Source organism: Microcebus murinus, unplaced genomic scaffold (genome assembly GCF_040939455.1).
Source record: "Microcebus murinus isolate Inina unplaced genomic scaffold, M.murinus_Inina_mat1.0 scaf019_hap2_Mmur4.0, whole genome shotgun sequence".
NCBI classification, from domain to species: Eukaryota; Metazoa; Chordata; class Mammalia; order Primates; family Cheirogaleidae; genus Microcebus; species Microcebus murinus.
In genome coordinates, this window is record NW_027438965.1 from 32,556 (window position 1) to 47,220 (window position 14,665).

Sequence of the window (14,665 nt, forward strand, 5' to 3'; positions counted from 1 at the left end):
AAAGACCTGGAAGCGACCCGAGTGCCCATCGACCCACGAGTGCGTAAATGAAATGTGGCGCGTGGACACCACGGAGTGCTATTCAGCTAGGAGGAGCAGCGGTGAGAGGGCACCTCTCGTGGTTCTCCTGGCCAGAGCTGGAACCCGTTCCAGTAAGCCAGGTAGCCCAAGAATGGACACACGAGCACCACGTGCTCGCGCTCACCAGCAAATGGGTACGAACCGATGGACACCTAAGTGGACACAGAGGAATCACCTTCATCGGGTGGGTGTCGGGCGGGTGGGGGGAGGGGATGGGCATACACCTCCATTAGGAACGGGGTGGGTGCGCACCGACTGGGGGATGGGCGCACTTGAGGCTCTGACCCGAGGGGGGAGGCTGGGAGAGGGCAACGTACCCGACCTTAACATTGGTACCCCCACAATACGCTGGAACAACATCAGAGGTAAATGAATAAGAACACAGGGGGGAGGGGGGCACGGGCAACACATGTCACCTTAATACTTGGACTCCCATCATCTGCTTGAAAAGAGAGAGAAAAGAAAATGCAATCATAGAGATAAGAGACACTTTTTAAACATAATGAATCCGAAGAGAAAAGTAAAAGGAGGCCTGTGGAGCAGGACTGGGTGTGACTCCGGATCCCCCAACATCAGGTGCCACCACCAAAGATTCCTACGTGTAGCCCATAGAACCCCAAAAGCAACGGGACGAGTTCTGGTCACATACTCCCTCAAAATGACATCCTGGCCTTCTTCTGGAACTCCCTCCCCTCTCAGACTCTCAAGGTTTCCTCCAGCGTGTCGGTTCCCACAGAGCAGACCTTTGGTCTGAGACCTGACAGTCCAGAAGCCACGCATGCTGCCGCGTGACGGCGGTGTCGCGGCTTGGGACAAGAGGAGGCCCCACGGTGCGGGCTGGGGCGCCAGGCACCGCGGCGGGCGCTGAGGGTGGGGGTGACCCCCACCCCGGGCCGCCGACTCGCTCCCAGAAAGGGGACAGAACAAGAGGCAAAACAAAAAAAAAAAAAAGAAGAAGCCTACGGCACCCGGTATTCCCAGGCGGTCTCCCATCCAAGTACTAACCAGGCCCGACCCTGCTTAGCTTCCGAGACCAGACGAGATCGGGCGCGTTCAGGGTGGTGTGGCCCTAGACGGCGGAGGGCGCCCCTGCCCCGCTCAAGAAGCCGAGCCTCTCTGCGCTTCCCCGCCGCCTCCTCCCCCCGCCCCAGGCCCCGCGCCGGCGCTGACCCGCACCGGGCCGGGCCTGTTGAGTTCACCGGCCGGGTCCGGCGGGCTCCAAGGGACGGGGGTGACAGGCGGGGCGGGGCGGGCAGGGAGCGGCGGGCCGGGGTGGGGGGCTGTCTCTCTATACACACACACACACACACACACACACACTCACACTCACTCACTCACACTCACACAAGATGCGCCTCCACGGCTGGACTCGCCAAGGTGGAGACCTTCCAGCCCCCTTCCTCTCCTCGCCTGGCCCACCCCCAGCTCGTGGCCGCCGCCGCCGCCGCCGCCGCCGCCGCCGCCGCCGATTGCGCACGCGCGGGTCGCCCGCCCTTTGACCCCAGGCAGGGGCCGCCATCCCCACAACCCCTTTCAGCTGCGCCCCCCACCCTGTGGGTGGGCTGCCGCCTATTCCCCCGGGCCCGGGCTGGGGCACAGCGCATGGGGGAGGGGAGCGAGTGTATGGGGCGTCTCTCTCTCTCTCTAGGGATGTGTCCCATGGGTGGGGTGGCGTGGTTTGTGGGGCGCTGAAGAAATCAGTCCCCTCCATCTCCTACCTCTGGAAAACGCCCAAGCCCTTGGAGAACTGCCGGCAACGCGACCGTGGGGGCCGGGACCCTCCTCTGGGTCCTCCTGTGGCCCAGTCCAAGGGGCCTGGGCCTGGCCGGGGCTGCATTGGACCCCGACCACCCTGGCGTGTGGACTCGCTAAAAATCGGCGATTAGATATTGGATTCCAGCTTCATTGAGGTCATTTCACTAATGAGTGCACCGGAAAGAGTTTCCTAATCCATCTGTGAGGGTGGCAACTGAAAGAGAATTTTAAAGCTGACAGAATAGGCGAGGAAAGGCATAGGAGATTTCCACACCCAGTAAGGAAGCCTTTCCCGAAATGGAAGAAAGAAACGAGCAAACAGAAATACCGGTAGCCCGCCAGGATCAGAGTCTGCCCCCGAGAGAAAGTACCCTGACCAGGTTCACCCGTGGGTGGGTGGCGAGCTAGCGGCATTCAGAAGAGCGAGGCCCGCAGTCTGTGCAGAAGACACCTGCACTCGGGTGTGTGTGGCGGCACGATTCACAAGCAGCTCCAGATGTTAAGCCAAGGAGAAGCCAGGGAGTTCCCAACGCCCCAGGTGTCCTCAGCCCACGACTGGCTGCTGGGGGAATGCGAAGCCCGGCTCCTTGTCTCAGAGCCCTTGTCTCAGAGCGGGACAACCAGGAGGTGTGACGTACACCCCGGGGTTCCCAGGAGGATCAGGCTGAAGCTGGGACTTGGCCTGAAAGTGTCCCCTCGCATGGCCACCCCCTTCCCCTTCCTGCTCCTCTACTCCTGGTGCCCCTCCATCCAGGGGCCAGACCTTAAAGAGTCACCCGCAAGAGAATCCTGGTCCCAAAGGAGCCTTCTGGGGGACCCGTGCTGAGAGAGGTTGTGGGCATGGCCCGCTGGGGCTCTGCCCGACCCAGGGCTGAGAGATGCAACCTCCCAGCTCTGGGTCCCTGCAGGGGAAGCGTTGGCAAGCACAGGGCCAGTCCTCCAAAGGCCCAGGTGCAGGGAGCCCAGGCCAAGCAGCCTGTGGAAGAAGCCACCCCGGGAACACGACTGCAGGCCACGGCCCTTCCCACCTCCTCCTCCTCCTCCTCCTGCTCCTCCACCCCCCCCGACCTCCCACCCCCCCACCCCACCCCCCGACATGGCGCAGGGCTCAGAGACACCTCAGACACTTGCTACCCAAAGTGCAAAGGGCATCAGTTGCTCCTCCAAACCCCCCCCCTGCCCAGCAGACCGCGTTGTCCAGCCAGCCCCCGGGCCTCCCTGGGGTGCCCAGCACAAAAGTGCAGACAACCACCGGACCCTCAATCTCAGTTTTCGGATGTTTTTGCCACTCTAAGGACCCGCAGGCCAGCTGGGCCTTCTGGCAGGACAGAGAGCCCCGGAATCCGACGTGGAGAGCTGGGTGTACGTCCCCACGAGGAGGCGGTCCCCACCTCCGCGGCTCTCCCCTTGCGGGGGGGAAAAGCAGCCACGGGGCCTCAGAGAAGACACCAGGCTGGGCGCCCGCCCCACAGTGGGGGCACGTCCCCCGCAGGCCACTTAGCGCCGGCCGCCGGCCGGCGGACGGTTGGGTGGCGCGAGACGCTGCGGCCGCCCTGCTACCGGGTTCCTGGGAGGGCGTCCTGGAACCAGCGTCCACACCAAGCCCTTGGAAGGCCCAGGCGACGGAGGAGCCCCGTCAGGCAGGGGCCGAGGACGGTGACGGCCCCGGGCGGGGAGGAGCGTGTCAGGCAGGGGCAGAGGACGGTGACAGGTGACAGGCCGGGCGGGAAGGAGTCAGTCAGGCAGGGGCCGAGGATGAGACGGGCTGGGTAAGGGTTAGGGTTAGAGTCAGGGCACAAGTCACAATCGCAAAGACCTGGAAGCGACCCGAGTGCCCATCGACCCACGAGTGCGTAAATGAAATGTGGCGCGTGGACACCACGGAGTGCTATTCAGCTAGGAGGAGCAGCGGTGAGAGGGCACCTCTCGTGGTTCTCCTGGCCAGAGCTGGAACCCGTTCCAGTAAGCCAGGTAGCCCAAGAATGGACACACGAGCACCACGTGCTCGCGCTCACCAGCAAATGGGTACGAACCGATGGACACCTAAGTGGACACAGAGGAATCACCTTCATCGGGTGGGTGTCGGGCGGGTGGGGGGAGGGGATGGGCATACACCTCCATTAGGAACGGGGTGGGTGCGCACCGACTGGGGGATGGGCGCACTTGAGGCTCTGACCCGAGGGGGGAGGCTGGGAGAGGGCAACGTACCCGACCTTAACATTGGTACCCCCACAATACGCTGGAACAACATCAGAGGTAAATGAATAAGAACACAGGGGGGAGGGGGGCACGGGCAACACATGTCACCTTAATACTTGGACTCCCATCATCTGCTTGAAAAGAGAGAGAAAAGAAAATGCAATCATAGAGATAAGAGACACTTTTTAAACATAATGAATCCGAAGAGAAAAGTAAAAGGAGGCCTGTGGAGCAGGTCTGGGTGTGACTCCGGATCCCCCAACATCAGGTGCCACCACCAAAGATTCCTACGTGTAGCCCATAGAACCCCAAAAGCAACGGGACGAGTTCTGGTCACATACTCCCTCAAAATGACATCCTGGCCTTCTTCTGGAACTCCCTCCCCTCTCAGACTCTCAAGGTTTCCTCCAGCGTGTCGGTTCCCACAGAGCAGACCTTTGGTCTGAGACCTGACAGTCCAGAAGCCACGCATGCTGCCGCGTGACGGCGGTGTCGCGGCTTGGGACAAGAGGAGGCCCCACGGTGCGGGCTGGGGCGCCAGGCACCGCGGCGGGCGCTGAGGGTGGGGGTGACCCCCACCCCGGGCCGCCGACTCGCTCCCAGAAAGGGGACAGAACAAGAGGCAAAACAAAAAAAAAAAAAAGAAGAAGCCTACGGCACCCGGTATTCCCAGGCGGTCTCCCATCCAAGTACTAACCAGGCCCGACCCTGCTTAGCTTCCGAGACCAGACGAGATCGGGCGCGTTCAGGGTGGTGTGGCCCTAGACGGCGGAGGGCGCCCCTGCCCCGCTCAAGAAGCCGAGCCTCTCTGCGCTTCCCCGCCGCCTCCTCCCCCCGCCCCAGGCCCCGCGCCGGCGCTGACCCGCACCGGGCCGGGCCTGTTGAGTTCACCGGCCAGGTCCGGCGGGCTCCGAGGGACGGGGGTGACAGGCGGGGCGGGGCGGGCAGGGAGCGGCGGGCCGGGGTGGGGGGCTGTCTCTCTATACACACACACACACACACACACACACACACACTCACACTCACTCACTCACACTCACACAAGATGCGCCTCCACGGCTGGACTCGCCAAGGTGGAGACCTTCCAGCCCCCTTCCTCTCCTCGCCTGGCCCACCCCCAGCTCGTGGCCGCCGCCGCCGCCGCCGCCGCCGCCGCCGCCGCCGCCGATTGCGCACGCGCGGGTCGCCCGCCCTTTGACCCCAGGCAGGGGCCGCCATCCCCACAACCCCTTTCAGCTGCGCCCCCCACCCTGTGGGTGGGCTGCCGCCTATTCCCCCGGGCCCGGGCTGGGGCACAGCGCATGGGGGAGGGGAGCGAGTGTATGGGGCGTCTCTCTCTCTCTCTAGGGATGTGTCCCATGGGTGGGGTGGCGTGGTTTGTGGGGCGCTGAAGAAATCAGTCCCCTCCATCTCCTACCTCTGGAAAACGCCCAAGCCCTTGGAGAACTGCCGGCAACGCGACCGTGGGGGCCGGGACCCTCCTCTGGGTCCTCCTGTGGCCCAGTCCAAGGGGCCTGGGCCTGGCCGGGGCTGCATTGGACCCCGACCACCCTGGCGTGTGGACTCGCTAAAAATCGGCGATTAGATATTGGATTCCAGCTTCATTGAGGTCATTTCACTAATGAGTGCACCGGAAAGAGTTTCCTAATCCATCTGTGAGGGTGGCAACTGAAAGAGAATTTTAAAGCTGACAGAATAGGCGAGGAAAGGCATAGGAGATTTCCACACCCAGTAAGGAAGCCTTTCCCGAAATGGAAGAAAGAAACGAGCAAACAGAAACACCGGTAGCCCGCCAGGATCAGAGTCTGCCCCCGAGAGAAAGTACCCTGACCAGGTTCACCCGTGGGTGGGTGGCGAGCTAGCGGCATTCAGAAGAGCGAGGCCCGCAGTCTGTGCAGAAGACACCTGCACTCGGGTGTGTGTGGCGGCACGATTCACAAGCAGCTCCAGATGTTAAGCCAAGGAGAAGCCAGGGAGTTCCCAACGCCCCAGGTGTCCTCAGCCCACGACTGGCTGCTGGGGGAATGCGAAGCCCGGCTCCTTGTCTCAGAGCCCTTGTCTCAGAGCGGGACAACCAGGAGGTGTGACGTACACCCCGGGGTTCCCAGGAGGATCAGGCTGAAGCTGGGACTTGGCCTGAAAGTGTCCCCTCGCATGGCCACCCCCTTCCCCTTCCTGCTCCTCTACTCCTGGTGCCCCTCCATCCAGGGGCCAGACCTTAAAGAGTCACCCGCAAGAGAATCCTGGTCCCAAAGGAGCCTTCTGGGGGACCCGTGCTGAGAGAGGTTGTGGGCATGGCCCGCTGGGGCTCTGCCCGACCCAGGGCTGAGAGATGCAACCTCCCAGCTCTGGGTCCCTGCAGGGGAAGCGTTGGCAAGCACAGGGCCAGTCCTCCAAAGGCCCAGGTGCAGGGAGCCCAGGCCAAGCAGCCTGTGGAAGAAGCCACCCCGGGAACACGACTGCAGGCCACGGCCCTTCCCACCTCCTCCTCCTCCTCCTCCTGCTCCTCCACCCCCCCCCCGACCTCCCACCCCCCCACCCCACCCCCCGACATGGCGCAGGGCTCAGAGACACCTCAGACACTTGCTACCCAAAGTGCAAAGGGCATCAGTTGCTCCTCCAAACCCCCCCCCTGCCCAGCAGACCGCGTTGTCCAGCCAGCCCCCGGGCCTCCCTGGGGTGCCCAGCACAAAAGTGCAGACAACCACCGGACCCTCAATCTCAGTTTTCGGATGTTTTTGCCACTCTAAGGACCCGCAGGCCAGCTGGGCCTTCTGGCAGGACAGAGAGCCCCGGAATCCGACGTGGAGAGCTGGGTGTACGTCCCCACGAGGAGGCGGTCCCCACCTCCGCGGCTCTCCCCTTGCGGGGGGGAAAAGCAGCCACGGGGCCTCAGAGAAGACACCAGGCTGGGCGCCCGCCCCACAGTGGGGGCACGTCCCCCGCAGGCCACTTAGCGCCGGCCGCCGGCCGGCGGACGGTTGGGTGGCGCGAGACGCTGCGGCCGCCCTGCTACCGGGTTCCTGGGAGGGCGTCCTGGAACCAGCGTCCACACCAAGCCCTTGGAAGGCCCAGGCGACGGAGGAGCCCCGTCAGGCAGGGGCCGAGGACGGTGACGGCCCGGGCGGGGAGGAGCGTGTCAGGCAGGGGCAGAGGACGGTGACAGGTGACAGGCCGGGCGGGAAGGAGTCAGTCAGGCAGGGGCCGAGGAGGAGACGGGCTGGGTAAGGGTTAGGGTTAGAGTCAGGGCACAAGTCACAATCGCAAAGACCTGGAAGCGACCCGAGTGCCCATCGACCCACGAGTGCGTAAATGAAATGTGGCGCGTGGACACCACGGAGTGCTATTCAGCTAGGAGGAGCAGCGGTGAGAGGGCACCTCTCGTGGTTCTCCTGGCCAGAGCTGGAACCCGTTCCAGTAAGCCAGGTAGCCCAAGAATGGACACACGAGCACCACGTGCTCGCGCTCACCAGCAAATGGGTACGAACCGATGGACACCTAAGTGGACACAGAGGAATCACCTTCATCGGGTGGGTGTCGGGCGGGTGGGGGGAGGGGATGGGCATACACCTCCATTAGGAACGGGGTGGGTGCGCACCGACTGGGGGATGGGCGCACTTGAGGCTCTGACCCGAGGGGGGAGGCTGGGAGAGGGCAACGTACCCGACCTTAACATTGGTACCCCCACAATACGCTGGAACAACATCAGAGGTAAATGAATAAGAACACAGGGGGGAGGGGGGCACGGGCAACACATGTCACCTTAATACTTGGACTCCCATCATCTGCTTGAAAAGAGAGAGAAAAGAAAATGCAATCATAGAGATAAGAGACACTTTTTAAACATAATGAATCCGAAGAGAAAAGTAAAAGGAGGCCTGTGGAGCAGGTCTGGGTGTGACTCCGGATCCCCCAACATCAGGTGCCACCACCAAAGATTCCTACGTGTAGCCCATAGAACCCCAAAAGCAATGGGACGAGTTCTGGTCACATACTCCCTCAAAATGACATCCTGGCCTTCTTCTGGAACTCCCTCCCCTCTCAGACTCTCAAGGTTTCCTCCAGCGTGTCGGTTCCCACAGAGCAGACCTTTGGTCTGAGACCTGACAGTCCAGAAGCCACGCATGCTGCCGCGTGACGGCGGTGTCGCGGCTTGGGACAAGAGGAGGCCCCACGGTGCGGGCTGGGGCGCCAGGCACCGCGGCGGGCGCTGAGGGTGGGGGTGACCCCCACCCCGGGCCGCCGACTCGCTCCCAGAAAGGGGACAGAACAAGAGGCAAAACAAAAAAAAAAAAAAGAAGAAGCCTACGGCACCCGGTATTCCCAGGCGGTCTCCCATCCAAGTACTAACCAGGCCCGACCCTGCTTAGCTTCCGAGACCAGACGAGATCGGGCGCGTTCAGGGTGGTGTGGCCCTAGACGGCGGAGGGCGCCCCTGCCCCGCTCAAGAAGCCGAGCCTCTCTGCGCTTCCCCGCCGCCTCCTCCCCCCGCCCCAGGCCCCGCGCCGGCGCTGACCCGCACCGGGCCGGGCCTGTTGAGTTCACCGGCCAGGTCCGGCGGGCTCCGAGGGACGGGGGTGACAGGCGGGGCGGGGCGGGCAGGGAGCGGCGGGCCGGGGTGGGGGGCTGTCTCTCTATACACACACACACACACACACACACACACACACACTCACACTCACTCACTCACACTCACACAAGATGCGCCTCCACGGCTGGACTCGCCAAGGTGGAGACCTTCCAGCCCCCTTCCTCTCCTCGCCTGGCCCACCCCCAGCTCGTGGCCGCCGCCGCCGCCGCCGCCGCCGCCGCCGCCGCCGCCGCCGATTGCGCACGCGCGGGTCGCCCGCCCTTTGACCCCAGGCAGGGGCCGCCATCCCCACAACCCCTTTCAGCTGCGCCCCCCACCCTGTGGGTGGGCTGCCGCCTATTCCCCCGGGCCCGGGCTGGGGCACAGCGCATGGGGGAGGGGAGCGAGTGTATGGGGCGTCTCTCTCTCTCTCTAGGGATGTGTCCCATGGGTGGGGTGGCGTGGTTTGTGGGGCGCTGAAGAAATCAGTCCCCTCCATCTCCTACCTCTGGAAAACGCCCAAGCCCTTGGAGAACTGCCGGCAACGCGACCGTGGGGGCCGGGACCCTCCTCTGTGTCCTCCTGTGGCCCAGTCCAAGGGGCCTGGGCCTGGCCGGGGCTGCATTGGACCCCGACCACCCTGGCGTGTGGACTCGCTAAAAATCGGCGATTAGATATTGGATTCCAGCTTCATTGAGGTCATTTCACTAATGAGTGCACCGGAAAGAGTTTCCTAATCCATCTGTGAGGGTGGCAACTGAAAGAGAATTTTAAAGCTGACAGAATAGGCGAGGAAAGGCATAGGAGATTTCCACACCCAGTAAGGAAGCCTTTCCCGAAATGGAAGAAAGAAACGAGCAAACAGAAACACCGGTAGCCCGCCAGGATGAGAGTCTGCCCCCGAGAGAAAGTACCCTGACCAGGTTCACCCGTGGGTGGGTGGCGAGCTAGCGGCATTCAGAAGAGCGAGGCCCGCAGTCTGTGCAGAAGACACCTGCACTCGGGTGTGTGTGGCGGCACGATTCACAAGCAGCTCCAGATGTTAAGCCAAGGAGAAGCCAGGGAGTTCCCAACGCCCCAGGTGTCCTCAGCCCACGACTGGCTGCTGGGGGAATGCGAAGCCCGGCTCCTTGTCTCAGAGCCCTTGTCTCAGAGCGGGACAACCAGGAGGTGTGACGTACACCCCGGGGTTCCCAGGAGGATCAGGCTGAAGCTGGGACTTGGCCTGAAAGTGTCCCCTCGCATGGCCACCCCCTTCCCCTTCCTGCTCCTCTACTCCTGGTGCCCCTCCATCCAGGGGCCAGACCTTAAAGAGTCACCCGCAAGAGAATCCTGGTCCCAAAGGAGCCTTCTGGGGGACCCGTGCTGAGAGAGGTTGTGGGCATGGCCCGCTGGGGCTCTGCCCGACCCAGGGCTGAGAGATGCAACCTCCCAGCTCTGGGTCCCTGCAGGGGAAGCGTTGGCAAGCACAGGGCCAGTCCTCCAAAGGCCCAGGTGCAGGGAGCCCAGGCCAAGCAGCCTGTGGAAGAAGCCACCCCGGGAACACGACTGCAGGCCACGGCCCTTCCCACCTCCTCCTCCTCCTCCTCCTGCTCCTCCACCCCCCCCCCGACCTCCCACCCCCCCACCCCACCCCCCGACATGGCGCAGGGCTCAGAGACACCTCAGACACTTGCTACCCAAAGTGCAAAGGGCATCAGTTGCTCCTCCAAACCCCCCCCCTGCCCAGCAGACCGCGTTGTCCAGCCAGCCCCCGGGCCTCCCTGGGGTGCCCAGCACAAAAGTGCAGACAACCACCGGACCCTCAATCTCAGTTTTCGGATGTTTTTGCCACTCTAAGGACCCGCAGGCCAGCTGGGCCTTCTGGCAGGACAGAGAGCCCCGGAATCCGACGTGGAGAGCTGGGTGTACGTCCCCACGAGGAGGCGGTCCCCACCTCCGCGGCTCTCCCCTTGCGGGGGGGAAAAGCAGCCACGGGGCCTCAGAGAAGACACCAGGCTGGGCGCCCGCCCCACAGTGGGGGCACGTCCCCCGCAGGCCACTTAGCGCCGGCCGCCGGCCGGCGGACGGTTGGGTGGCGCGAGACGCTGCGGCCGCCCTGCTACCGGGTTCCTGGGAGGGCGTCCTGGAACCAGCGTCCACACCAAGCCCTTGGAAGGCCCAGGCGACGGAGGAGCCCCGTCAGGCAGGGGCCGAGGACGGTGACGGCCCGGGCGGGGAGGAGCGTGTCAGGCAGGGGCAGAGGACGGTGACAGGTGACAGGCCGGGCGGGAAGGAGTCAGTCAGGCAGGGGCCGAGGAGGAGACGGGCTGGGTAAGGGTTAGGGTTAGAGTCAGGGCACAAGTCACAATCGCAAAGACCTGGAAGCGACCCGAGTGCCCATCGACCCACGAGTGCGTAAATGAAATGTGGCGCGTGGACACCACGGAGTGCTATTCAGCTAGGAGGAGCAGCGGTGAGAGGGCACCTCTCGTGGTTCTCCTGGCCAGAGCTGGAACCCGTTCCAGTAAGCCAGGTAGCCCAAGAATGGACACACGAGCACCACGTGCTCGCGCTCACCAGCAAATGGGTACGAACCGATGGACACCTAAGTGGACACAGAGGAATCACCTTCATCGGGTGGGTGTCGGGCGGGTGGGGGGAGGGGATGGGCATACACCTCCATTAGGAACGGGGTGGGTGCGCACCGACTGGGGGATGGGCGCACTTGAGGCTCTGACCCGAGGGGGGAGGCTGGGAGAGGGCAACGTACCCGACCTTAACATTGGTACCCCCACAATACGCTGGAACAACATCAGAGGTAAATGAATAAGAACACAGGGGGGAGGGGGGCACGGGCAACACATGTCACCTTAATACTTGGACTCCCATCATCTGCTTGAAAAGAGAGAGAAAAGAAAATGCAATCATAGAGATAAGAGACACTTTTTAAACATAATGAATCCGAAGAGAAAAGTAAAAGGAGGCCTGTGGAGCAGGACTGGGTGTGACTCCGGATCCCCCAACATCAGGTGCCACCACCAAAGATTCCTACGTGTAGCCCATAGAACCCCAAAAGCAACGGGACGAGTTCTGGTCACATACTCCCTCAAAATGACATCCTGGCCTTCTTCTGGAACTCCCTCCCCTCTCAGACTCTCAAGGTTTCCTCCAGCGTGTCGGTTCCCACAGAGCAGACCTTTGGTCTGAGACCTGACAGTCCAGAAGCCACGCATGCTGCCGCGTGACGGCGGTGTCGCGGCTTGGGACAAGAGGAGGCCCCACGGTGCGGGCTGGGGCGCCAGGCACCGCGGCGGGCGCTGAGGGTGGGGGTGACCCCCACCCCGGGCCGCCGACTCGCTCCCAGAAAGGGGACAGAACAAGAGGCAAAACAAAAAAAAAAAAAAGAAGAAGCCTACGGCACCCGGTATTCCCAGGCGGTCTCCCATCCAAGTACTAACCAGGCCCGACCCTGCTTAGCTTCCGAGACCAGACGAGATCGGGCGCGTTCAGGGTGGTGTGGCCCTAGACGGCGGAGGGCGCCCCTGCCCCGCTCAAGAAGCCGAGCCTCTCTGCGCTTCCCCGCCGCCTCCTCCCCCCGCCCCAGGCCCCGCGCCGGCGCTGACCCGCACCGGGCCGGGCCTGTTGAGTTCACCGGCCGGGTCCGGCGGGCTCCGAGGGACGGGGGTGACAGGCGGGGCGGGGCGGGCAGGGAGCGGCGGGCCGGGGTGGGGGGCTGTCTCTCTATACACACACACACACACACACACACACACTCACACTCACTCACTCACACTCACACAAGATGCGCCTCCACGGCTGGACTCGCCAAGGTGGAGACCTTCCAGCCCCCTTCCTCTCCTCGCCTGGCCCACCCCCAGCTCGTGGCCGCCGCCGCCGCCGCCGCCGCCGCCGCCGCCGCCGATTGCGCACGCGCGGGTCGCCCGCCCTTTGACCCCAGGCAGGGGCCGCCATCCCTGACAACCCCTTTCAGCTGTGCCCCCCACCCTGTGGGTGGGCTGCCGCCTATTCCCCCGGGCCCGGGCTGGGGCACAGCGCATGGGGGAGGGGAGCGAGTGTATGGGGCGTCTCTCTCTCTAGGGATGTGTCCCATGGGTGGGGTGGCGTGGTTTGTGGGGCGCTGAAGAAATCAGTCCCCTCCATCTCCTACCTCTGGAAAACGCCCAAGCCCTTGGAGAACTGCCGGCAACGCGACCGTGGGGGCCGGGACCCTCCTCTGTGTCCTCCTGTGGCCCAGTCCAAGGGGCCTGGGCCTGGCCGGGGCTGCATTGGACCCCGACCACCCTGGCGTGTGGACTCGCTAAAAATCGGCGATTAGATATTGGATTCCAGCTTCATTGAGGTCATTTCACTAATGAGTGCACCGGAAAGAGTTTCCTAATCCATCTGTGAGGGTGGCAACTGAAAGAGAATTTTAAAGCTGACAGAATAGGCGAGGAAAGGCATAGGAGATTTCCACACCCAGTAAGGAAGCCTTTCCCGAAATGGAAGAAAGAAACGAGCAAACAGAAACACCGGTAGCCCGCCAGGATGAGAGTCTGCCCCCGAGAGAAAGTACCCTGACCAGGTTCACCCGTGGGTGGGTGGCGAGCTAGCGGCATTCAGAAGAGCGAGGCCCGCAGTCTGTGCAGAAGACACCTGCACTCGGGTGTGTGTGGCGGCACGATTCACAAGCAGCTCCAGATGTTAAGCCAAGGAGAAGCCAGGGAGTTCCCAACGCCCCAGGTGTCCTCAGCCCACGACTGGCTGCTGGGGGAATGCGAAGCCCGGCTCCTTGTCTCAGAGCCCTTGTCTCAGAGCGGGACAACCAGGAGGTGTGACGTACACCCCGGGGTTCCCAGGAGGATCAGGCTGAAGCTGGGACTTGGCCTGAAAGTGTCCCCTCGCATGGCCACCCCCTTCCCCTTCCTGCTCCTCTACTCCTGGTGCCCCTCCATCCAGGGGCCAGACCTTAAAGAGTCACCCGCAAGAGAATCCTGGTCCCAAAGGAGCCTTCTGGGGGACCCGTGCTGAGAGAGGTTGTGGGCATGGCCCGCTGGGGCTCTGCCCGACCCAGGGCTGAGAGATGCAACCTCCCAGCTCTGGGTCCCAGCAGGGGAAGCGTTGGCAAGCACAGGGCCAGTCCTCCAAAGGCCCAGGTGCAGGGAGCCCAGGCCAAGCAGCCTGTGGAAGAAGCCACCCCGGGAACACGACTGCAGGCCACGGCCCTTCCCACCTCCTCCTCCTCCTCCTCCTGCTCCTCCACCCCCCCCCGACCTCCCACCCCCCCACCCCACCCCCCGACATGGCGCAGGGCTCAGAGACACCTCAGACACTTGCTACCCAAAGTGCAAAGGGCATCAGTTGCTCCTCCAAACCCCCCCCCTGCCCAGCAGACCGCGTTGTCCAGCCAGCCCCCGGGCCTCCCTGGGGTGCCCAGCACAAAAGTGCAGACAACCACCGGACCCTCAATCTCAGTTTTCGGATGTTTTTGCCACTCTAAGGACCCGCAGGCCAGCTGGGCCTTCTGGCAGGACAGAGAGCCCCGGAATCCGACGTGGAGAGCTGGGTGTACGTCCCCACGAGGAGGCGGTCCCCACCTCCGCGGCTCTCCCCTTGCGGGGGGGAAAAGCAGCCACGGGGCCTCAGAGAAGACACCAGGCTGGGCGCCCGCCCCACAGTGGGGGCACGTCCCCCGCAGGCCACTTAGCGCCGGCCGCCGGCCGGCGGACGGTTGGGTGGCGCGAGACGCAGCGGCCGCCCTGCTACCGGGTTCCTGGGAGGGCGTCCTGGAACCAGCGTCCACACCAAGCCCTTGGAAGGCCCAGGCGACGGAGGAGCCCCGTCAGGCAGGGGCCGAGGACGGTGACGGCCCCGGGCGGGGAGGAGCGTGTCAGGCAGGGGCAGAGGACGGTGACAGGTGACAGGCCGGGCGGGAAGGAGTCAGTCAGGCAGGGGCCGAGGAGGAGACGGGCTGGGTAAGGGTTAGGGTTAGAGTCAGGGCACAAGTCACAATCGCAAAGACCTGGAAGCGACCCGAGTGCCCATCGACCCACGAGTGCGTAAATGAAATGTGGCGCG

General features: G+C 63.6%; 4 non-coding genes across 4 annotated transcripts; all 4 read right to left on the reverse strand.

Annotated features, from left to right (window-relative positions):
- Positions 1–1,037: 1,037 nt before the first annotated feature.
- On the reverse strand, positions 1,038–1,156 carry LOC142867674 (5S ribosomal RNA). The gene has a single exon (XR_012917029.1). It is a non-coding gene; the product is annotated as a 5S ribosomal RNA (ribosomal RNA).
- A 3,527-nt stretch (positions 1,157–4,683) lies between these two features.
- On the reverse strand, positions 4,684–4,802 carry LOC142867686 (5S ribosomal RNA). Its single transcript, XR_012917042.1, has one exon. It is a non-coding gene; the product is annotated as a 5S ribosomal RNA (ribosomal RNA).
- Positions 4,803–8,337: 3,535 nt separating this feature from the next.
- LOC142867697 (5S ribosomal RNA) lies at positions 8,338–8,456 on the reverse strand. Its single transcript, XR_012917055.1, has one exon. It is a non-coding gene; the product is annotated as a 5S ribosomal RNA (ribosomal RNA).
- A 3,540-nt stretch (positions 8,457–11,996) lies between these two features.
- On the reverse strand, positions 11,997–12,115 carry LOC142867708 (5S ribosomal RNA). Its single transcript, XR_012917065.1, has one exon. It is a non-coding gene; the product is annotated as a 5S ribosomal RNA (ribosomal RNA).
- Between the last annotated feature and the right edge of the window lie 2,550 nt (positions 12,116–14,665).